The sequence below is a fragment of the Mustela putorius genome, unplaced genomic scaffold (genome assembly GCF_011764305.1).
Source record: "Mustela putorius furo isolate JIRA1106 unplaced genomic scaffold, ASM1176430v1.1 tig00537227_pilon_pilon_pilon, whole genome shotgun sequence".
In the NCBI taxonomy this organism is placed as follows: Eukaryota; Metazoa; Chordata; class Mammalia; order Carnivora; family Mustelidae; genus Mustela; species Mustela putorius.
Window position 1 is genome coordinate 14,207,617 of NW_025422368.1, and position 24,683 is coordinate 14,232,299.

Below are 24,683 nucleotides of genomic sequence, written 5' to 3' on the forward strand. Positions count from 1 at the left end.
CTACAGAGACAGAGCTGACAGTAAGCTCACAGCTCGGGGTTAACTAGAACCGGTCGCAGGCTCGGTGAGCTCGGAGCGCGGCCGGAGGTCAGGCAGACGGGAGTAACTGGGCGCTGTTCTCTGAGGGCGCACTGAGGAGTGGGGCCCTGGGCTCTCGGCTCCTCCGGGCCGGAGACCAGGAGGCCGCCATTTGTATTCCCGTCCTCTGGAACTCTACGGAAAGCGCTCAGGGAACAAAAGCTCCTGAAAGCAAACCCGAGCAGATTACTCACCCCGGCCCCGGGTAAGGGCGGTGTAATTCCGCCTGTGGCAAAGACACTTGAGAATCACTACAACAGGCCCCTCCCCCAGAAGATCAACAAGAAATCCAGCCGAGACCAAGTTCACCTACCAAGGAGTGCGGTTTCAATACCAAGGAGAGCAGCAGAATTCCAGAGGAGGAGAAAGCCAAGCACGGAACTCATGGCTTTTTTCCTGTGATTTTTTTTTTTTAGTCTTGCAGTTAATTTAATTTTTTCTTTTTCATTTTTTTTTTTTTTTCTCGCCTTCGGGTAAAATTTTTTTTTTTTAACTGTTACCTTTTTCTTTTTTTTAACGATTTTTTACTAGTTTATCTAATATATATATATATATATTTACATTTTTCTTAGGTGTTTTCTTTTTTTTAAAAATTCTTTTCTTTTCTTTTCTTTTTTTTTTTTTTTTTTTTTTTTTTTTTTTTTTTTTTTTTTTCTTTCTTTCTTCCTCCCTTTTTGAAACCTCTTTTTATCCCCTTTTCTCCCCACTCACGATTTTGGATCTCTTCTAATTTGGTTAAAGCATATTTTCCTGGGGTTGTTGCCACCCTTTTAGTATTTTACTTGCCCCTTCATTTACTCTTATCTGGACAAAATGACAAGACGTAAAAATTCAACACAAAAAAAAGAACAAGAGGCAGTACCGAAGGCTAGGGACCTAATCAATACAGACATCGGTAATATGTCAGATCTAGAGTTCAGAATGACAATTCTCAAGGTTCTAGCCGGGCTCGAAAAAGGCATGGAAGATATTAGAGAAACCCTCTCGAGAGATATAAAAGCCCTTTCTGGAGAAATAAAAGAACTAAAATCTAACCAAGGTGAAATCAAAAAAGCTATTAATGAGGTGCAATCAAAAATGGAGGCTCTAACTGCTAGGATGAATGAGGCAGAAGAAAGAATTAGTGATATAGAAGACCAAATGACAGAGAATAAAGAAGCTGAGCAAAAGAGGGACAAACAGCTACTGGACCACGAGGGGAGAATTCGAGAGATAAGTGACACCATAAGACGAAACAACATTAGAATAATTGGGATTCCAGAAGAAGAAGAAAGTGAGAGGGGAGCAGAAGGTATACTGGAGAGAATTATTGGGGAGAATTTCCCCAATATGGCAAAGGGAACGAGCATCAAAATTCAGGAGGTTCAGAGAATGCCCCTCAAAATCAATAAGAATAGGCCCACACCCCGTCACCTAATAGTAAAATTTACAAGTCTCAATGACAAAGAGAAAATCCTGAAAGCAGCCCGGGAAAAGAAGTCTGTAACATACAATGGTAAAAATATTAGATTGGCAGCTGACTTATCCACAGAGACCTGGCAGGCCAGAAAGAGCTGGCATGATATTTTCAGAGCACTAAACGAGAAAAACATGCAGCCAAGAATACTATATCCAGCTAGGCTATCATTGAAAATAGAAGGAGAGATTAAAAGCTTCCAGGACAAACAACAACTGAAAGAATTTGCAAATACCAAACCAGCTCTACAGGAAATATTGAAAGGGGTCCTCTAAGCAAAGAGAGAGCCTACAAGTGGTAGATCAGAAAGGAACAGAGACCATATACAGTAACAGTCACCTTACAGGCAATACAATGGCACTAAATTCATATCTCTCAATAGTTACCCTGAATGTGAATGGGCTAAATGCCCCTGTCAAAAGACACAGGGTATCAGAATGGATAAAAAAACAAAACCCATCTATATGTTGCCTCCAAGAAACACATTTTAAGCCCGAAGACACCTCCAGATTTAAAGTGAGGGGGTGGAAAAGAATTTACCATGCTAATGGACATCAGAAGAAAGCAGGAGTGGCAATCCTTATATCAGATCAATTAGATTTTTAAGCCAAAGACTATAATAAGAGATGAGGAAGGACACTATATCATACTCAAAGGGTCTGTCCAACAACAAGATCTAACAATTTTAAATATCTATGCCCCCAATGTGGGAGCAGCCAACTATATAAACCAATTAATAACAAAATCAAAGAAAACACATCAACAATAATACAATGATAGTAGGGGACTTTAACACTCCCCTCACTGAAATGGACAGGTCATCCAAGCAAAAGATCAGCAAGGAAATAAAGGCCTTAAATGACACACTGGACCAGATGGACATCACAGATATATTCAGAATATTTCATCCCAAAGCAACAGAATACACATTCTTCTCTAGTGCACATGGAACATTCTCCAGAATAGATCACATCCTCGGTCCTAAATCAGGACTCAACCGGTATCAAAAGATTGGGATCATTCCCTGCATATTTTCAGACCACAATGCTCTAAAGCTAGAACTCAACCACAAAAGGAAGTTTGGAACGAACCCAAATACATGGAGACTAAACAGTATCCTTCTAAAGAATGAATGGGTCAACCGGGAAATTAAAGAAGAATTGAAAAAAAAATCATGGAAACAAATGATAATGAAAATACAACGGTTCAAAATCTGTGGGACACAACAAAGGCAGTCCTGAGAGGAAAATATATAGCGGTACAAGCCTTTCTCAAGAAACAAGAAAGGTCTCAGGTACACAACCTAACCCTACACCTAAAGGAGCTGGAGAAAGAACAAGAAAGAAACCCTAAGCCCAGCAGGAGAAGAGAAATCATAAAGATCAGAGCAGAAATCAAAGAAATAGAAACCAAAAAAACAATAGAACAAATCAACGAAACTAGGAGCTGGTTCTTTGAAAGAATTAATAAAATTGATAAACCCCTGGCCCGACTTATCAAAAAGAAAAGAGAAAGGACCCAAATAAATAAAATCATGAATGAAAGAGGAGAGATCACAACTAACACCAAAGAAATACAAACTATTATAAGAACATACTATGAGCAACTCTACGGCAACAAATTTGACAATCTGGAAGAAATGGATGCATTCCTAGAAACATATAAACTACCACAACTGAACCAGGAAGAAATAGAAAGCCTGAACAGACCCATAACCAGTAAGGAGATTGAAACAGTCATTAAAAATCTCCAAACAAACAAAAGCCCAGGGCCAGACGGCTTCCCGGGGGAATTCTACCAAACATTTAAAGAAGAACTAATTCCTATTCTCCTGAAACTGTTCCAAAAAATAGAAATGGAAGGAAAACTTCCAAACTCATTTTATGAGGCCAGCATCACCTTGATCCCAAAACCAGACAAGGATCCCACCAAAAAAGAGAGCTATAGACCGATATCCTTGATGAACACAGATGCGAAAATACTCAACAAAATACTAGCCAATAGGATTCAACAGTACATTAAAAAGATTATTCACCACGACCAAGTGGGATTTATTCCAGGGCTGCAAGGTTGGTTCAACATCCGCAAATCAATCAATGTGATACAACACATCAATAAAAGAAAGAACAAGAACCATATGATACTCTCAATAGATGCTGAAAAAGCATTTGACAAAGTACAACATCCCTTCCTGATCAAAACTCTTCAAAGTGTAGGGATAGAGGGCACATACCTGAATATCATCAAAGCCATCTATGAAAAACCCACCGCAAATATCATTCTCAATGGAGAAAAACTGAAAGCTTTTCCACTAAGGTCAGGAACACGGCAGGGATGTCCATTATCACCACTGCTATTCAACATCGTACTAGAGGTCCTAGCCTCAGCAATCAGACAACAAAAGGAAATTAAAGGCATCCAAATCGGCAAAGAAGAAGTCAAATTATCACTCTTCGCAGATGATATGATACTATATGTGGAAAACCCAAAAGACTCCACTCCAAAACTGCTGGAACTTATACAGGAATTCAGTAAAGTGTCAGGATATAAAATCAATGCACAGAAATCAGTTGCATTTCTCTACACCAACAGCAAGACAGAAGAAAGAGATATTAAGGAGTCAATCCCATTTACAATTGCATCCAAAACCATAAGATACCTAGGAATAAAACTAACCAAAGAGACACAGAATCTATACTCAGAAAACTATAAAGTACTCATGAAAGAAATTGAGGAAGACACAAAGAAATGGAAAAATGTTCCATGCTCCTGGATTGGAAGAATAAATATTGTGAAAATGTCTATGCTACCTAAAGCAATCTACACATTTAATGCAATTCCTATCAAAGTACCATCCATCTTTTTCAAAGAAATGGAACAAATAATTCTAAAATTTATATGGAACCAGAAAAGACCTCGAATAGCCAAAGGGATATTGAAAAAGAAAGCCAACGTTGGTGGCATCACAATTCCGGACTTCAAGCTCTACTACAAAGCTGTCATCATCAAGACAGCATGGTACTGGCACAAAAACAGACACATAGATCAATGGAACAGAATAGAGAGCCCAGAAATAGACCCTCAAATCTATGGTCAACTAATCTTCAACAAAGCAGGAAAGAATGTCCAATGGAAAAAAGACAGCCTTTTCAATAAATGGTGCTGGGAAAATTGGACAGCCACATGCAGAAAAATGAAATTGGACCATTTCCTTACACCACACACAAAAATAGACTCAAAATGGATGAAGGACCTCAATGTACGAAAGGAATCCATCAAAATACTTGAGGAGAACACGGGCAGCAACCTCTTCGACCTCTGCCGCAGCAACATCTTCCTAGGAACAACACAAAAGGCAAGGGAAGCAAGGGAAAAAATGAACTACTGGGATTTCATCAAGATCAAAAGCTTTTGCACAGCAAAGGAAACAGTTAACAAAATCAAAAGACAACTGACAGAATGGGAGAAGATATTTGCAAACGACATATCAGATAAAGGACTAGTGTCCAGAATCTATAAAGAACTTAGCAAACTCAACACCCAAAGAACAAATAATCCAATCAAGAAATGGGCAGAAGACATGAACAGACATTTCTGCAAAGAAGACATCCAGATGGCGAACAGACACATGAAAAAGTGCTCCATATCACTCGGCATCAGGGAAATACAAATCAAAACCACAATGAGATATCACCTCACACCAGTCAGAATGGCTAAAATCAACAAGTCAGGAAATGACAGATGCTGGCGAGGATGCGGAGAAAGGGGAACCCTCCTACACTGTTGGTGGGAATGCAAGCTGGTGCAGCCACTCTGGAAAACAGCATGGAGGTTCCTCAAAATGTTGAAAATAGAACTGCCCTATGACCCAGCAATTGCACTATTGGGTATTTACCCTAAAGATACAAATGTAGTGATCCAAAGGGACACATGCACCCGAATGTTTATAGCAGCAATGTCCACAATAGCCAAACTATGGAAAGAACCTAGATGTCCATCAACAGATGAATGGATCAAGAAGATGTGGTATATATACACAATGGAATACTATGCAGCCATCAAAATAAATGAAATCTTGCCATTTGCAACAACATGGATGGAACTAGAGCGTATCATGCTTAGCGAAATAAGTCAAGCAGAGAAAGACAACTATCATATGATCTCCCTGATATGAGGAAGTGGTGATGCAACATGGAGGCTTAAGTGGGTAGAAGAAGAATCAATGAAACAAGATGGGATTGGGAGGGAGACAAACCATAAGTGACTCTTAATCTCACAAAACAAACTGAGGGTTGCCGGGGGGAGGGGGTTTGGGTGAAGGGGGTGGGATTATGGACATTGGGGAGGGTATGTGCTTTGGTGAGTGCTGTGAAGTGTGTAAACCTGGTGATTCACAGACCTGTACCCCTGGGGATAAAAATATATGTTTATAAAAAATAAAAAATTAAAAAAAAAAAAAAACAAAAAAAAAAACACAGTTGCTATCAGAAAAAAAGTTGCGTTCACTCATAATGTACAAGAAATTAATCTATACACATTGCTTGAACTAGGCCTACATTATCATTTCAAAAATATCGTCCCCTTCCCCTCCATACATCTTGCCATATATAATTCCATACAGTATAACCAAGGGTGTACATGGCAAAAAAATTTACCATGAGGTTTGAGAATTCCATAAGAAAACTAAAGCACTGGGACCACTTAAGATAAATTTCACTGTCTTCTTTAGAACATGACAAAACAATGAACAATTGAGTATTGTGAACAAGAGCAAGCATATCTGCATGAACTTATTAGTCATCCTGTTTGTCAGTCCCAAAACAGATGGCTGGACAGACAGGAAACTGCACTCCTATACCCCAAACTGTTTGTCCCTTTTCAGTTATCACCACTTTGACTCAAATATTAAATTTCAATATAAAATACTGAAGTTATTTTCCTCATTGAATCTCCTTCTTTTCTATTTTTGCACAGGTAAGAACTATAGAGATTTGCGGACCAGGCAAGTAAAGTAAAACGTGGCCAGTTGGGAGAAGTGTGTAGAACCAGAGAGAACATGCCTCATCTAAAGAAAGTTGATTTTTTTTTTCAAACAAAACCAAATAGCAGACCACAAACTGTTTTCAAACACTGCTTTATAATATTACTCATAAAACTGAGTATGCAATTTAAAGACAGAATCCCAGTGCAGAAAATAAATTGTGGTTGGAGACAAAAATGGGAGTAGAGAAAACTTGCACCAAATTTGGGGTCTGGAAGTACTGTAATTAAATATCATAAAAATGATTGATCATTATAATAGCACCAAGAAGAAAGATAGTATAGAAAAACTAAAATGATCAGGAAAAAAAAAATGTAACAACGTAAACATCTTTTCCAAAATTCTCTAAAGACAGAATTCATCAGTCTCATTCATCAGTCTCAGGCCCTAGAATTAGTGCCTTTCTATTCCCCACTATTAATTAAGGCCATGCGCTGCTAATAATGCAAAGATTATCAGGCTACCCAAAATGAAATAAAGCACTTGTTTCCTAAATAAGCATTTTTCTCTAACAGTACCTGCCGGAGTGTTTTTTAACACTAAACTATCAGTATCTCGATGTTTCCTCGACCCATCTTCAGCCCCTCCTGGAGCATTATATCCAGTGTTAAGGAGTGAATCAATAAGAGATTTCTTTCTTCTGTTTGGGTCACCAAAGCTCAGACTACTGAACAAAAAGCCACCTAATTGAATAACAGAAGATCATATTTGAAAACAGTATAAAGAGCGCAAAAAGGGGTTTTCATTGTGACACTCTGAAAGCCATGTTATTCCCTGTTATTCTGGCAGCCCTTGGAATAACATACACTTCTTATTGCCTTCATAGCCATACCCATACTTTATTGTAATAATTCTAAGACTTCAAGAAAGAGCGATGAAAAGAGCTATGAAGATTTCACTGCTGTGTACTAGACAGTCTTCTTATAGTTAGGGCAGAAACCTTCCCAGTTGCTTCCTCTCCATTGATAAGCCCTGAGTTCCAGTGTCCAAACTCCCCCGGTCAAAATATTCTACTGTGTTGAATTCACACTGCCCTTGGCTTAGGAATAGCTGATAAAATTAAAATAACATACCTTCTTGTCTTTTCTGTTTTCCTACAAAGAAAAAAACAATGAGAACATTTACTTATCAATTGTAGCATTCACTTCCTTCAAGTCTCAGCCTAAGTATCATCTCAATGAGGCAAACTCTGACAATTCAAAATTGCCACCCCCATTCTAATATTCCCAATTATCATTATAGTACTATAATTTATTCCAGAAATTGTATCACCTTGTAATACACCATGTTTACCACTTCTGTTTACTGCTTACTGAGTGTCTGCTTCTTCTATATTGTAATCTCCATAAACTCAAGGTTTATGGCCTGTTTTATTCACTGCAGTATCCCAGGTGTCTGGGTATTAGATCTTAATATCTGCTTGATGCCAAGCAGAGAGAAATGAGGCAGTATTCGGTAGCATGAAACCTATGAGCTTTTGAGTCAAACCCAACTAGACTCCTAGACCTACCATCAGAATGGCCTTTGACAATGCCTCTCTTAGACTCAAGAAAGAGGGATCCCTACTCAGAACCACTCAAGTCTCAGTCTGGCCTTCCTCATGCCACGGCTCTCCTCAGAGGGCAAAGAACAAAGGCAGAGAAGCCAACATAATTGGAAGATGTGTTCTTTGAGGTAAACAGAGACTGAGAATAAGTTGTCAAATTGACAACTTGACAAATAAATTTTGTCGGGAAATTATTCTAAATGTTCCCTTGCCTCACTCAAACTTCTCAAATGAGGACTTTTAGGAGAATGTTCAAGACTCCTATGACCCAATTTATTCTAATTAACAATCAGATTTTGTACTCTTGGAAGGAAAGAAGCTCTTGGTCTATCATTATGGTAAAACCAAATGAGTCTTATCCATAATTATGATGAAGTGAAGACAGACATTGCTGTCTTCATGGGACAACTGACCTGCTGCTTATTCTCAGTCTCTGTTTACCTCAAAGAATACATCTTCCAATTATATTTTATTGTATTTAGGTTGTAGAAAGACACAGATCTAAAATATCACATAAGAATAACATATAAAAGTAATCTTGGGCTATTTTGACTACTATATGCATTAGACCAGATCCAATTAAATCTATATTGATATTAGCAAAAATCCTTTTCTTAGATTTAAGAAAAATTCCATAAAATGCTCTTGGTTTGCTGTGGCTTATTTTTCATTTTCATGAATAGAGAAACAAAATAATGGATTATACTTAGTGTTATTCAATTTTCTGAGGGAATCTGTAATAAAACTAACAGGGCCAGGATCAATTTTAATTAAAGCAGATCTCTAAGAAATTAGTCCAATAATACAAAGTACTTACTTAAGGAAAGTAAATCCTTAAATCTATATTCACATTTCTCTTACAGGTTTAAAAATTTTAGAAAACAAGTAACCACAGCAATTTTTTATTTGAAATGTCACCACCTTTATAAATGTTGATTAGTTTTTTTTAACTATCTGGCCCAGAATATTCAAAAACATACTATAGTATTTTTGCTTATAATAAGGAATATTTCATTTTAAATGTTTTAATGCTAATTCCAGGAGAGATATGCCTTTTCTCCAAATAAAAGCACTGTCACTTTATTTTTGTTTAGTATAAAAGTAATTTACCTGATGTGCTTTCAGCAATTTTTCCATCTGAAGAAAAAAGGGAGAATTGCTGTCATTAGTAGCTTATCTGACAGATTTGCTAACAGAAAGTGAATTTTGACTGCAGCTATTTCTTGTTCTTGGGAGGTGTTCCCACAGAGCTGTGCTCATTGAATCCAATATTCAGGCATGAATATGGTAATTATCCTTTGATCATAGTGTATTTATACCTCTCCAGAACACCCCCATAAAAGAAAAAGGCTCCACTGGTCCTCCAAACAGTTTAAAGTACAGCTTAGGTTCAGGAATTAGAACATAGCAAAAAAATAATAAATAAATAATAATAATAATAATAATTCTTGGATGACTGAAAAGGTGCAAAGCATTGACTCCTATTCTGCTGGTGAAATGCAGAAGTTTTAGTTAAAAGATTTTTTTAAAAAATACTGGATGAAACTAACCACTTAATTTGAATGAAATGGATACAATTTCTATTGTACCACTAGATACAAAACTAAGTACATGCTTTATACAAATGATTTAAGTGTTATTGTTTATCAAGGTGAATTTTCTTCACATGTAAGTAAATAGCACGATTTGCAAGATTGTCAAATTATAGTAAGTATAGCTGAGTCAAAAACACACTAAGAATGAGAAATTTATAACAAATGACAATTTACATATAAGCACATGTATTGTTATATTTAAAGATATAAACATATTTTATCAAATATAAAAAAGCATTGGCTTCCCAGAGAACTTTCTTAAGAATTTTGTGAAATGAAACATTTAACAATGGCAGTAGAATTTTGCATAAAATTATATGTTGATTACATAATCAATAACCCTCAAAAAATATTTTGGGTAGTATTTTTAGCTTGGTACTTAATGGGTTGCAGATTTTTTTAATGCTTCTCCATACCCTATAATCTTCACAAATTTCCTAAGCCCAAACTGACTGTATTAAAAGTCAAAGCATATGGTCTGACACTAAGATACACTCTCAGAAATTGGACTGTCCTGAAAAATTCAGGACTTATGGTTGCCAAATGTATTCCAGAAACATAGGCATAAATTAAGTGAAACAGGAAATAACCAGTTAAAAGAGTTTCCATGTGTTCTGACAAACTGTTTCCAAAACAAAGTTGTATGTAATTACACATATAAATACATTTACACATATTTAGCCAAAGGCTAAGAAGAAATGGTTTGGAGACACCTAATATAAATGCTTCAAAAAAAAAACTAAATGATAACATTCTCCATATAGGTTAAAAACCTGGAAATTTCTACTTATTTAAAATGTAGTCTGCAGTCAAAAGCCATTCCCAAATCCTCTTACAACAAATAAAGATGTTACAGAACCCATGCAAGAACTTTTCCCATCAGAAAAAGTCCCTCAGGGCCCCACTCAGGACACACAAGTCTTACAACAAATACTAGACTGAAAGCAATAAATAAAAATTGGTACCCGGATGCAAAAAAAAAAAAAAAGATATAATAACCCTATCAGGATATAGAGTTAAATATTTAATAGAAATGAAAAGAAGGAAAGGAAAATCAAAAGCAGAAACATAGAAAGCATCTTTAGAGTAAGGCTTAACTATCCTACACACAGCATTAGATCCTGAGGGCATCATTGCCTGATATATAATATGATAACTGGCATTCATTTTTGTGTCCCTGAAAAAGATTAGAATATGTTCTCAAGTCCCTCATCTTCTCAGGTAAAAAGATAAGAGTATCTGTGGTTCATTTCAGAAGTTTTACTTTGGAAAGGATTTGGTTATTTTTTATACAGAAAATTCTTGTATGCAGAACAAATCATACCTATAATCCCAAATTATATCATTAATTCAAAACAAGTATGATTTGTCTATTTCATTGAAGCCATTGTTCTCAACATTTCTGAATACAGAACAAAGAGTAGAGACCAAATCCTATCTTTGAGGTATTCACAATCATGTGGGATAAATGAGTAAGGAGTCACTGTAGTTTATTCCCAAATCAAGTGTGTATAAAACACATCAATTTTCTGTATTCCATGTTGGCAAAGAATGTAAATTGGTTCAGCTATCATAGAAAAATTGTATGCAGTTTTTCAAAAAAATAAAAATAGAATTAGCATATGACCTACAAATTCCACTTCTGGGTATATATTCAAAAGCATATGAAATCACTATCTTAAAGAGGTATCTCCACTTCTATGTTCATTCCACCATTATTCACAATAGCCAAGACATGGAAACAACCTAAATGTCCATCAACAGATGAATAGCTAAAGAAGGTGTGGTACATACATGAGTGGGATACTATCCAACCATAAGAAAAGAAAATTCTGCCATTTGGGACAACATGGAAGGACCTTGAAGGCATTATGCTACAAGAAATAAATCTAACAGAGAAAGACAAATATTATATAACCTCATTTGTATATGGAATCTAAAAACATCGAACTCATAGAAACAAAGTAAAATGGTGTTTGCCAGGAGTTCAAGGTTGAGGTAAATGTGGAGACGTTGATTAAAGGGCACAAACTTCTAGTTCTATGATGAAAAGTTCTGGGGAATCTAATGTATAAGCACTGTGACTATAGATAATATTGTATTGTATATTTAATAGTTGCTAAGAGAACAGATCTTAAAAATTCTCACCACACACATACATACACACAAGTGATTATATACAATGATAGCGGTATTGAATTGTGGTAATCATTTTACAACATAAACATGTATCAAATCATGTCATATAGCTTAAACTTACACAATGTTATATGTCAATTATATCTCAATAAACATGGGAAAAAAATCCCTGTGTTCCAAAAGAAGCAAGCTCATAATAAGCCTTTGATATCTCAGAGTAAAGATTAATTTCTGGAGTATACAGACCTGATTTTTTTCTGTATAAAAGGGCTTCCCCATCTATAAAAAAAGGAAAAAAGCAATAACAATTATGTCATTTTACATTTCTCTATAGCATTTTTTAAAACAATGAAAATAATATTCTGCTTGTTTCCATTCTTTTAAATTTAATTCATGGAAACTACATTTTTATATTTAAAAATTATGATTTTCAATATTAATTTATTGAGAGCTTTCTTATATAGGTCTAGGTATGCATTTACCTATCAACAAACTCTAAATCAAAGTTTTCAATGTCAACTCATTATTGAAAAAAATATATGGCCAAATAAATTAAATTCACAAAATTTATATTAGTCAGTACTTTATATCTTTTTCATACTATCAAAACCTTTTACATCTGTCAATCTAAAGTATATTTTCCAGTTGAAATTTCAAATACATTTATTTTCCCCTAAACATTTCTGGTTAGTGTATTCACAAACAGTGAATTAGACAAAAGACAAAAACAGGAAAGGAAGGAAGGAAAGAAGAAAGAAAGAGGAGGGAGGGAAAAGGCAACCAATTGTATAGACTTTACCCTACTGAAAAGATAGAATAGAAAGGGAAAAAATAATACTTGATTATATGTATCCATTTCATGTGAGATCTATAGTTCATTTTACTAAAGCTTTTCCCCCTTAGCCAGGGTATTGTTTTTAATTTTCTTTTCTTTCTTTTTTTTTTTTTTTGTACAGTTATGGTTGCTTAAACAGCAAAACTTTTTCTTCTAACAGACCAAAATATTTCACAAATTAAGTGTGTGGCTCTGTTTTATTCACCAGCATGAATAAAACGTGATCATATTTTATTTTTCTTTTCCCCTGCTTTTGGGCCTCTTCTGATATGTTTAGTGTTCATTTTTCTGGGGTCATTATTACCCTTTTAGCATTTTGTTCTCCCATTCATCTATTCTTCTCTGGAAAAAATGACAAAGTGGAAAACTCACCTCAAAAAAAAAAAAAAAAAGAAGAACAACAACAACAAGAGGGCATACTGACTGCTAGGGACCTAATCAATACAGACATTAGTAAGATGTTGAACTAGAGTTCAGAATGCTGATTATAAAGATACTAGCTGTATTGGGAAAAAAAGTATAGAAGATACTAGAGAATCCCTTTCTGGAGAAATAAAAGAACAAAAATCTAACAAAGTTGAAACCAGAAAAGCTGTTAATGAGGTGCAATCAAAAACAGAGCTTATTACTGCTAGGATAAATGAGGCTGAAGAGAGAATTAGTGATATAGAAGACCAAATGATAGAGAATAAAGAAGCTGAGAAAAAGAGATAAACAACTACTGGATCATGAGGGGAGATTCTGAGTAATAAGTGATACCATAGATGAAACAATATTAGAATAATTGGGATCCCAGAAGAAGAAAGAGAGAGAGGGGCAGAAGGTATATTGATATCTTTAGAGCACTAAATGAGAAAAATATGCAGCCAAGAATACTATATCCAAGTAGGCTGGCATTGAAAATAGAAGGAGAGATAAAAAACTTCTAGGAAACAAAAACTAAAATAATTTTCAAACACCAAACCAGCCCTAAAGGAAATATTGAAAGGGGTACTCTAAGCAATGAGACAGCCTAAAAGTAATATAGACTGGAAAGGAAGAGAGACAATATACAGTAACAGTCACCCTACAGGCAATAAATTCATATCTTTCATATCTTTCTGAATGTAAATATTATAAATTCCCCCAATCTAAAGACACAGGGATCCAGAATGGGGGGGGGGGAGACCCCACTGATATACTGTCTGCAAAAGACTACTTTTAGACCCAAAGACACCTCCATATTTAAAGTGAGGGGTTAGAAAACAATTTGCCATGCTAATGGACATCACAAGAAAGCTGGGGAGGAAATCCTTCTATCAGACAAATTAGATTTTAAGCCAAAAACTATAAGAAATGAGGAGAGACACTTTATCATACTTAAAGGGTCTGTCCTACAAGAAGATCTAACAATTTTAAATTTCTATGCCCCTAACATGGGAGCAGTCAGTTATATAAACCAATTAATAACAAAATCAAAGAAAGACATTGACAATAATACAATAATAGTAGGAGACTTTAACACCCCCATCACTAAAATGGAGAGATTATCTAAGCAAAAGATCAATAAGGAAATAAAGGCTTTAAATGACACACTGGACAAGATGGACATCACAGATATATTCAGAACAGTCCATCCCAAAGCAAAAGAGTACACATTCTTCTCTAGTGCACATGGAACATTCTCCAGAAGAGATCACATCCTGGTCACAAATCAGGTCTCAGCAAGTACCAAAAGACCAAAAGACTTCTCCCTTCATATTTTCAGAACAAAATGCTTTGGAACTAGAACTCAACCACAGAGGAATGTTGGAAAGGACTCAAATACATGGAGCCCAAAGAGCATTGTACTAAAGAATAACTGGGTCAACCAGGAAATTAAGAAGAATTAAAAAAATAATTCATGGAAACAAATGAAAATGATAACACAACTGTTCAAAATCTTTGGGATGCTGCAAAGGCAATCCTAAGAGGAAAGTATATAGCAATACAAGAAGAAGAAGAAAGAAAGAAGGAAGAAGAAGCCGACAAAGAGGAATAAAAAGGAGGAGGAAGAGGAAGAGGAGGAGGGGGAGGAAGGGAAGGAGGAGGGGGGATGGAGGAGGGGGGAAGAGGAAGGGAAATAATAAAGATCAGAACAAGAAATAATGGAATATAAACCAAAAGAACAGTAGAACAGATCAATGAAACTAGGAGCTGGTTCTTTGAAAGAATTAATAACATTGATAAACCCCTGACCAGACTTATCAAAAAGAAAGGAGAAAGGACCCAAGTTAATAAAATCAAGAATGAAAGAGGAGAGATCACAACCAATACCAAAGAAATACAAGAAACGGAGGCATTCTTAGGGATATATAAACTACCAAAACTAAACCAGGAAGAAATAAAAAACCTGAACAGACACATAACCAGTAATAAAACTGAAGCAATAATCTAAAATCTCCCTACAAACAAGAGCTCAGGGCCAGATGCCTTCCCGGGGGAATTCTATCAAACATTTAAAGAAGAATTAATACCTATTCAGAAACTGTTCCAAAAAAACAGAAATGGAATGAAAACTTCCAAACTCATTTTATGAGGCCAGCATTACCTTGATTCCAAAACCATACCAAGACCCCATCAAAAAGGAGAACTACAGACCAATATCCCTGATGAACATGGATGCAAAAATTCTCACCAAAATACTAGCCAATAGAATCCAATAGTACATTAAAAGGATTATTCACCAGGGCCAAGTGGAGTTTATTCCTGGGCTACAAGGCTGGTTCAACATCTGTAAACCAACCAGTGTGATACAATACATTAATAAAAAAATGAAGAAGAACCATATGATCCTCTCAATAGAGGCAGAAAAAGCCTTTGACAAAGTACAGCATCCTTTCTTGATCAAAACTCTTCACAATGTAGGGATAAAGGGTATATATCTTAACATCATAAAAGCCATCTATGAAAAACCCACAGCAAATATCATTCTCTATGGGGAAAAAGTGAGAGGTTTTTCCCCAAAGGTCAGGAACACAGCAGGGATGTTCAGTATCACCACTGCTATTCAACATAGTAATAGAAGTCCTAGCCTCAACAATCAGACAACAAAAAGAAATAAAAAGGCATCTGAATTGGCAAACAAGAAGTCAAACTCTCACTGTTTGCAGAGGATATAACAGTTTGTGTGGAAAACCCAGAAGACTTCACCCCAAAACTGCTAGAACTCATACAGGAATTCAGTAAAGTGTCAGGATATAAAATCAATGCACAGAAATCAGTTGCATTTCTATACACCAACAAGAAGACAAAAGAAAAAGAAATTGAGGAGTTGATCCCATTTATAACTACATCCAAAACCATAAGATACCTAGGAATAAATCTAACCAAAGAAAACTATAAGGTTCTCATGAAAGAAACTGAGGAAGACACAAAGAAATGGAAAAACGTTCCATACTCATGGATTGGAAGAACAAATATTGCGAAAATGTCCATGCTACCTAAAGCAATCTACACATTTAAAGTAATCCCTATCAAAACACCATCAGCTTTTTTCAAATAAATGTAACAAATAATCCTAAAATTTATATGTAACCAGAAAAGACTGAATAGCCAGAGGAACACTGAAAAAGAAAACCAAAGTTGGTGGCATCACAATTACAGACTTCAATCTCTATTACAAAGCTGTAATCAGTCACAAAAAGAGACACATAGATCAATGGAACAGATTAGAGAACCCAGAAATGGACCCTCAACTCTATAATCAACTAAGTGACAAAGCAGGAAAGAATGTCCAATGGAAAAAAGATAGTCTCTTCAACAGTGTTGGGAAAATTGGACAGAATGAAATTGGACCATTTCCTTATGCCACACACAAAAATAGACTCAAAATCGATGAAAGACTTCAATGTGAGACAGGAATCCATCAAAATCCTTGAGGAGAACACAGGCAGCAACCTCTACGACCTCAGCTGCAGTAACTTTTTCCTAGAAACATCCCCAAAGTCAAGGGAATCAAGGGCAAAAGTGAACTGTTGGGACTTCATCAAGATCGAAAGCTTTTGTACAACAAAGGAAACAGTCAAAAAAACCAAAAGACAACTGACAGAATGGGAGAAGATATTTGCAAATGACATATCAGATAAATAGTATCCAAAAGCTATAAAGAACTTATCAAATTCAACATCCAAAGAACAAATAATCCAATCAAGAAATGGGCAGAAGACATGAACAGACATTTTTGCAAAGAAGACATCGAGATGGCCAACAGACACACAAAGAAGTTCTCCACATCACTTGGCATCAGGGAAATACAAATCAAAACCACAATGAGATACCACCTCACACCAGTCAGAATGGCTAAAATTAACAAGGCAGGAAATGACAGATGCTAGCGAGGATGTGGAGGAAGGGGAACCCTCCTACACTCTTGGTGGGAATGCAAGCTGGTGCAACCACTCTGGAAAAGAGTATGGAGGTTCTTCATAAAGTTGAAAATAGAGCTACCCTATGACCTAGCAATTGCACTGATGGATATTTACCCTAAGGATGCAAATGTGGTGATCCAAAGGGGGATATGTACCCCAGTGTTTATAGCAGCAATGTCCACAATAGCCAAACTATGGAAAGAGCCTACATATCCATCAACAGATGAATGGATAAAGAAGATGTGGTATATATATATACAATGGAATACTACACAGCCATAAAAAAAAAGAAATCTTGCCATTTGCAAGGACATGAATGCAACTAGAGGGTATCGTGCTAAGTGAAATAAGTCAAGCAGAGAAAGACAGTTATCATATGATCTCACTGATATCAGAAATTTGAGAAACAAGACAGAGGATCATATGGGAAGCAAGGGGAAAATGAAACAAGATGAAACCAGAGAGGGAGACAAACCATAAGAGACAATCTCAGGAAACAAACTGAGGATTGCTGGAGAAGAGGGGGACTAGGTGGAATGGGGTGACTGGGTGATGGGCATTGGGGAGGCTATGTGCTTTGATGAGTGCTGTGAATTGTGTAAGCCTGATGATTCACAGACCTGTACCCCTGAAACAAATAATGGATTACATGTCAATAAAAAATAATTAATTAATTAATTAATTTAAAAGTCACTATTACTTGAAGTAATCATTTTCTAATGGTCTATCAGATGGTTTCTCAGGTAATTGGATTAAGGATAGATGTCTTTTCTCTTAATCACAATAAATAATCATAGTATACCACATTCTGTCTTTTCATAAAAAAGTAAAATGTACTGAACTGTACTCCCAAATTTAGAAGATAGATTTTGAATTTTTGTTGACCTTTCCCCTTATATGTAGACATTATTGTTTTTCTGCCCCTGTTCAGAAATAGAACTAAGTAATACATTTGTTTTTAAGGTTTGTTCTTATTTTGCTCAATTATTAATTAACAAAATTAATGATTTCTTACCTTTCAATTAATTTTAGAAATTAACTAACTGACTTCATGAATTATTCAGGAAAGTTGTTAGCTTAAGAACTGTTTTCTCAGATGAAGAGGCATGACTTTGGGGGATCCTGAGCATGTGGGCGCTGGCGGTGTGCCTAGAGATGCCCCACAGAGGAGAGGAGTCCGAGTCCGAATTTAACCGCGGCCAAACTGTGTATACCAACTTACACCACAGTGTCTGGAAATACTACATTAATGATATTTAGATGATTGTACCTGTATTTATTTATTTATATTTTTCCTTGGGGGGAGACAAGATGGCAGGGAAGTAGGAGGAGGCGCCCTTTCAACCTGTACCCTAAATTGAGCTGATTACCTTCCAAAGAACTCCGATCACCCACGAAATCAGCCTGAGATCAGAATTATACACGTCTGGATCTCTACAGGAGTAGAAGATGCCAGTGGGCAGTGTTTCTGTGTTTTTGTGTTTGTCCTGATAGTATATAAATCTTACACTTGGGGTTCTTTTTGGCGAGGTTCTTCCTTTATTTGCATATATATAATTTTTTTCTCTTGTCATATACTTTTCTCAGTCTTTTTGTTTGTCTGTTTTTGTTTGTATACTTCATAAATCTTACCTTGGGGCCCATTTGGGCTGAACCTCCACTTTTATCTTCCCTTTCTTTCCTATCTCTCTCTCTTTTTTTCTTTTTCTTTTATTCTTTTCTCTTGTTTGGGTGGGGAATCCTGATTGTTCAGACGTGTGCCAGGGTGCAATTTGACTGCACCATGGTCAATATATCTAGCTACATCCGTTCAGCCACCTCTCACCAAAATGACTAGGAGGAGGAATGCCCAAGAGAAGAAAAATACAGAGGATGGGCCTTCTGCAACAGAGCTAATGGCTATCAACATAGACAATATGTTGGAAAGAGAATTCAGGCTAACAATTATCCAGGCAATAGCTAGGTTGGAGAAAGCCATGGATGACCAAACGGAATTGATTAGGACTAAATTGAAAGCGACCAGAGATGATGTTCACAATGTTAGGACAGAGCTAAAAGCTAAATGCTCTCAATGAGTTCCAATCTAATCTAAATTCTCTCAAAGCTAGGGTAACTGAGACAGAAGATAGAATTAGTGATCTGGAGGACAAACAGATAGAGAGAAAGGATAAGGAGGAAGACTTAAAAACAGCTTAGAAAACACAAAAACAGAATCAGGGAAATAAATGATGCCATGAAACATTCCAACATCAGAATTATTGGGATCCCTGAAGGGGAAGAGAAAGAAAGAAGTCTGGAAGATATAGTGGAACAATTTCTTCATGAAAATTTTCCCAATCTTGCAAATGGAATCAGTGTTCATGTACTAGAGGCTGAACGGTCTCCACCCAAGATTATAGATTCCAGAAAAACATCAAGGCACCTGATAGTCAAATTGAGGAATCATAATTGTAGATATAATCTCAAAGCCGCTAGGACAAAGAGTCTCCTTACTTACAGAGGAAAGTCCATCTGAATAACGTCAGACCTGTCCACAGAGACCTGGCAAGCCAGAAAGGGCTGGCAAGATATATTCAGGGCACTAAATGAGAAGAACATGCAGCCAAGAGTACTTTATCCAGCAAGACTGACATTCAAAATGGATGGAGAGATAAAGAGTTTCCAAGACCGGCAAGGCTTAAAAGACTATGCGACCACCAAGTTGACACTGCAGGAAATATTAAGGGGGGGGGTTCTATAAAAGAGGAAAAATCCTAAGAATACCATTGAACAGAAATATAGAGACAATCTACAGAAAGAAAGACTTCAAAGGTAACATGATGTCAATAAAAACATATCTATCAATAATCACCATCAATGTGAAAGGCCTAAATGCGCCCATAAAATGGCACAGGGTTGCAGATTGGATAAAACAACAGGACCCATCCATATGTTGTCTACAAGAGACCCATTTTGAACCTAAAGATACACCCAGACTGAAAGTGAAGGGATGGAGAAGCATCTTTCATGCCAATGGGCCTCAAAAGAAGGCCAGGTTAGCGATTCTCATATCAGATAAATTAGATTTTAAACTAAAGACAGTAGTCAGAGATACAGAAGGACACTACATCATTCTTAAAGGGACTATCCACCAAGATGATCTAACAATTGTAAATATCTATGCCCCCAATGTGGGAGCAGCCAATTACATTAAAAAAAACTATTAATCAAGATAAAGAGTCACATTGATATAAATACATTAATAGTAGGAGATCTTAACACGCCTCTCTCAGAAATAGACAGACCATTCAAGCAGAAAATCAATAAAGAAACAAGAGCATTGAATGACACATTGGACCAGATGGACCTCATAGATATATACAGAACATTCCACCTTAAAACAACAGAATACGCTTTCTTCTCAAGTACATATGGAACCTTCTCAAGAATAGACCACATACTGGGTCACAAATCAGGACTCAACTGATACCAAAAGACTGAGATTATTCCCTGCACATTCTCATATCACAATGCTTTGAAACTGGAGCTCAATCACAAGGAAAAGTTTTGAAAGAACTCAAACACCTAGAAGCTAAAGACCACCTTGCTTAAGAATGTTTGCATCAACCAGGAGATCAAAGAAGAACTGAAACAACTCATGGAAACCAATGAGAATCAAGACACTTTGGTCCAAAACCTATAGGATATAACAAAGGCGGCCCTAAGGGGGAAATACATAGCCATCCAAGCCTCCCTCAAAAAAAATTTAAAAATCCAGAATACACCAGCTGTCTCTACACCTTAAAGAACTGGAGAATCAACAACAAATCAAACCAACTCCACACATAAGAAGGGAAATAATCAAGATTAGAGCTGAGATCAATGAGGTAGAAACCAGAGACACAGTAGAACGTATCAATGAACCTAGAAGCTGGTTTTTTCAAAGAATCAATAAGATCAATAAACCATTGGCCACACTAATCTAAAAGAAAAGAGAGAAAGCCCAAATTAATAAAATTATGAATGAAAAGGGAGAGATCACAACTAACACCAAGGAAGTAGAAATAATCATCAGAAGTTATTATCAACAGTTATATGCCAATAAGCTAAGCAACCTAGATGAAATGGATGCCTTCCTGGAAAACTATAAACTCCCAAAATTGAACCAGGAAGAAATTGACAACCTGAATAGACCGATATCTAGTTAATGAGATTGAAGCAGTGATCAAAAACCTCCCAAAAAACAAGAGCCCGGGACCTTATGGATTTCCTGGGGAATTCTACCAAACTTGCAAAGAAGAAATAACACCTATTTTCCTGAAGCTGTTTCAAAAAATTGAAGCAGAAGGAAAATTTCCAGACTCTTTCTATGAAGCCAGCGTTATCTTGGTCCCCAAACCAGGCACAGACTCTACCAAAAAGGAGAATTTCAGACCAATATCACTGATGAATATGGATGCTAAGATTCTCAAAAAGATCCAACAGCACATTAAAAAGATTATCCACCATGACCAGGGGGGATTCATTCCTGGGCTACAAGGATGGTTCAACATTTGCAAATCAATCAATGTGATAGAACAAATTAACAAGAGAAGAGAGAAGAACCACATGGTCCTCTCAATTGATGCAGAAAAAGCATTTGACAAAATCCAGCATCCATTCCTGATTAAAACGCTTCAAAGTATAGGGATAGAGGGAACATTCCTGAACTTTCTAAAATCTATCTATGAAAGACCCACAGCAAATATCATCCTCAATGGGAAAAAGCTTGCAGCCTTCCCGTTGAGATCAGGAACATGACAAGGATGCCCATTCTCACCACTCTTGTTCAACATAGTATTAGAAGTCATAGCAACAGCAATCAGACAACAAAGAGAAATAAAAGGTATCCAAATTGGCAATGAAGAAGTCAAACTCTCTCTCTTCGCAGATGACACGATTCTTTATATGGAAAAGACTCCACCCCCAAACTTCTAGAACTTATACAACAATTTAGCAACATGGCAGGATACAAAGTCAATGTACAGAAATCAGTGGCTTTCTTATACACTAACAATAAAAATACAGAAAGGGAAATTAGAGAATCGATTCCATTTACTATAGCACCAAGAACCATAAGATACCTGGGAATAAACCTAATCAAAGAGGTAAAGGATCTGTACTCGAGGAACTACAGAACACTCATGAAAGAAATTGAAGAAGACACAAAAATATAGAAGACCATTCCATGCTCTTGGATCGGAAGAATAAACATTGTTAAGATGTCTATACTGCCTAGAGCAATCTATACATTTAATGCCATTCCGATCAAAATTCCACCAGTATTTTTCAAAGAGCTGGAGCAAATAATCCAAAAGTTTGTATGGAATCAGAATCGTTAAGGAAATGTTGAAAAACAAAAATAAAACTGGGGGCATCACGTTACCTGATTTCAAGCTTTACTACAAAGCTGTGATCACCAAGACAGCATGGTACTGGCATAAAAACAGACACATAGACCAGTGGAACAGAGTAGAGAGCCCAGATATGGACCCTCAACTCTATGGGCAAATAATCTTTGACAAAACAGGAGAAAATATACAGTGGAAAAAAGACAGTCTTCAATAAATGGTGCTGGGAAAACTGGACAGATATATGTAGAAGAATGAAACTCTACCATTCTCTTACACTGTACACAAAGATAAACTCAAAATGGATAAAAGACCTTAATGTGAGACAGAAATCCATCAGAGTTCTAGAGGAGAATATAGGCAGTAACCTCTTCGATATCAGCCACAGCAACTTCTTTCAAGATATATCTCCAAAGGCAAAGGAAACAAAAGTGAAAATGAACTTTTGGGACTTCATCAAAATCAAAAGCTTCTGCACAGCAAAGGAAACAGTCAACAAAACAAAGAGGCAACCCACGGAATGGGAGAAGATATTTGCAAATGACAGTACAGACAAAAGGTTGATATCCAGGATCTATAAAGAACTCCTCAAACTCAGCATACACAAAACAGACAGTCATATCAAAAAATGGGCAGAAGATATGAACAGACACTTCTCCAATGAAGACATACAAATGGCTATCAGACACGTGAAAAAATATTCATCATCACTAGCCATCAGGGAGATTCAAATTAAAACCACATTAAGATACCACCTTACACCACTTAGAATGGCTAAAATTAGCAAGACAGTAAACAACATGTGTTGGAGGGGATGTGGAGAAAGGGGAACCCTCTTACACTGTTGGTGGGAACGCAAGTTGGTGCAGCCACTTTGGAGAACAGTGTGGAGATTCCTCAAGAAATTAAACATAGAGCTTCCCTATGACCCTGCAATTGCACTCCTGGGTATTTACCCCAAAGATACAGATGTAGTGAAAGAAGAGCCATCTGTACCCCAATGTTTGTAGCAGCAATGGCCACAGTCGCCAAACTATGGAAAGAACCAAGATGCCCTTCAACAGATGAATGGATAAGGAAGATGTGGTCCATATACACTATGGAGTATTATGCCTCCATCAGAAAGGATGAATACCCAACTTTTGTAGCAACATGGACGGCACTGGAAGAGATTATGCTGAGTGAAATAAATCAAGCAGAGAGAGTCAATTATCATATGGTTTCACTTATTTGTGGAGCATAACAAATAATATGGAGGACAAGGGGAGATGAAGAGGAGAAAGGAGTTGAGGGAAATTGGAAGGGGAGGTGAACCATGAGAGACTATGGACTCTGAAAAACAATCTGAGGGTTTTGAAGGGGCAGGGGGTGGGAGGTTGGGGGAACCAGGTAGTGGGTATTGGAGAAGGCATGGATTGCATGGAGCACTGGGTGTAGTGCAAAAATCAATGAATACTGGTACACTGAATAGAAATTTTTTTAAAAAATAATATTTCAAAAAAAAAGAACTTTTCTCATACTATATCAAGAACAATATAACAATTAAAAAAATGTTTTCTCTAAAAAAAAAAAAATTGTGATAAACCAGTCTTTTAATTGGTGATACTTTCATGATTTGTGAAAATTTCAATTACAAGTGTGGGTCTTTAATATAAATGCAGTTTTAAGTTCAAGATAGGGTCATTAAAAGATATACTGTGATTAAAATAGACCACAAAAATAACACATCTTGAGTAACCTGTTCATTAATATTTCCTTAAGATAGGTTTATTAAAGCTGAATAGGATGAAAACCTAGTTTTCTTAGAATCCCAGTATCCTTACTTATTAACCTACTGAGATACAGGAAAGTTTTCTGATGGAGAAAAAAGTTTGAAGTAGAGAAACTAAACATTTAAGCAAGCATATACACATGTTTACCAAATTTGAAATGATTCTTTAAATTAGTACCTTACCTTTGCAGAAGATGCAAAGGACCACAACCAAATACAAAAAGATCAGCTTCATGGTGATGATTTGGGACCTAGAAATGGGGACCAGTCATCCTGGAGAACCAGATCCGTGAGGGACCCTCTTACAGAAGTTTTTATACCTACTCTTTCCACAGTTTCTCATAATGAGCTAGGTGTGGTGATGATAGAGCAAGATAAATATTATAGCATGCCAAAGATGAAATTTGTTTCAAGTCAATTTAGTGTTTTATTCATGCCATCTTCTACCTTGGATCAAGTCCAGCT

The 24,683-nt window shown here is 36.4% G+C and overlaps 1 long non-coding RNA gene across 1 annotated transcript; it reads right to left on the reverse strand.

Moving 5' to 3' along the window:
• Positions 1–9,230: 9,230 nt before the first annotated feature.
• Positions 9,231–24,431, reverse strand: LOC123389950. The gene is made up of 3 exons (XR_006604621.1): positions 24,402–24,431; positions 12,102–12,134; positions 9,231–9,258 (listed from the first exon to the last, which is right to left on the reverse strand). It is a non-coding gene; the product is annotated as an uncharacterized LOC123389950 (long non-coding RNA).
• Positions 24,432–24,683: the final 252 nt, after the last annotated feature.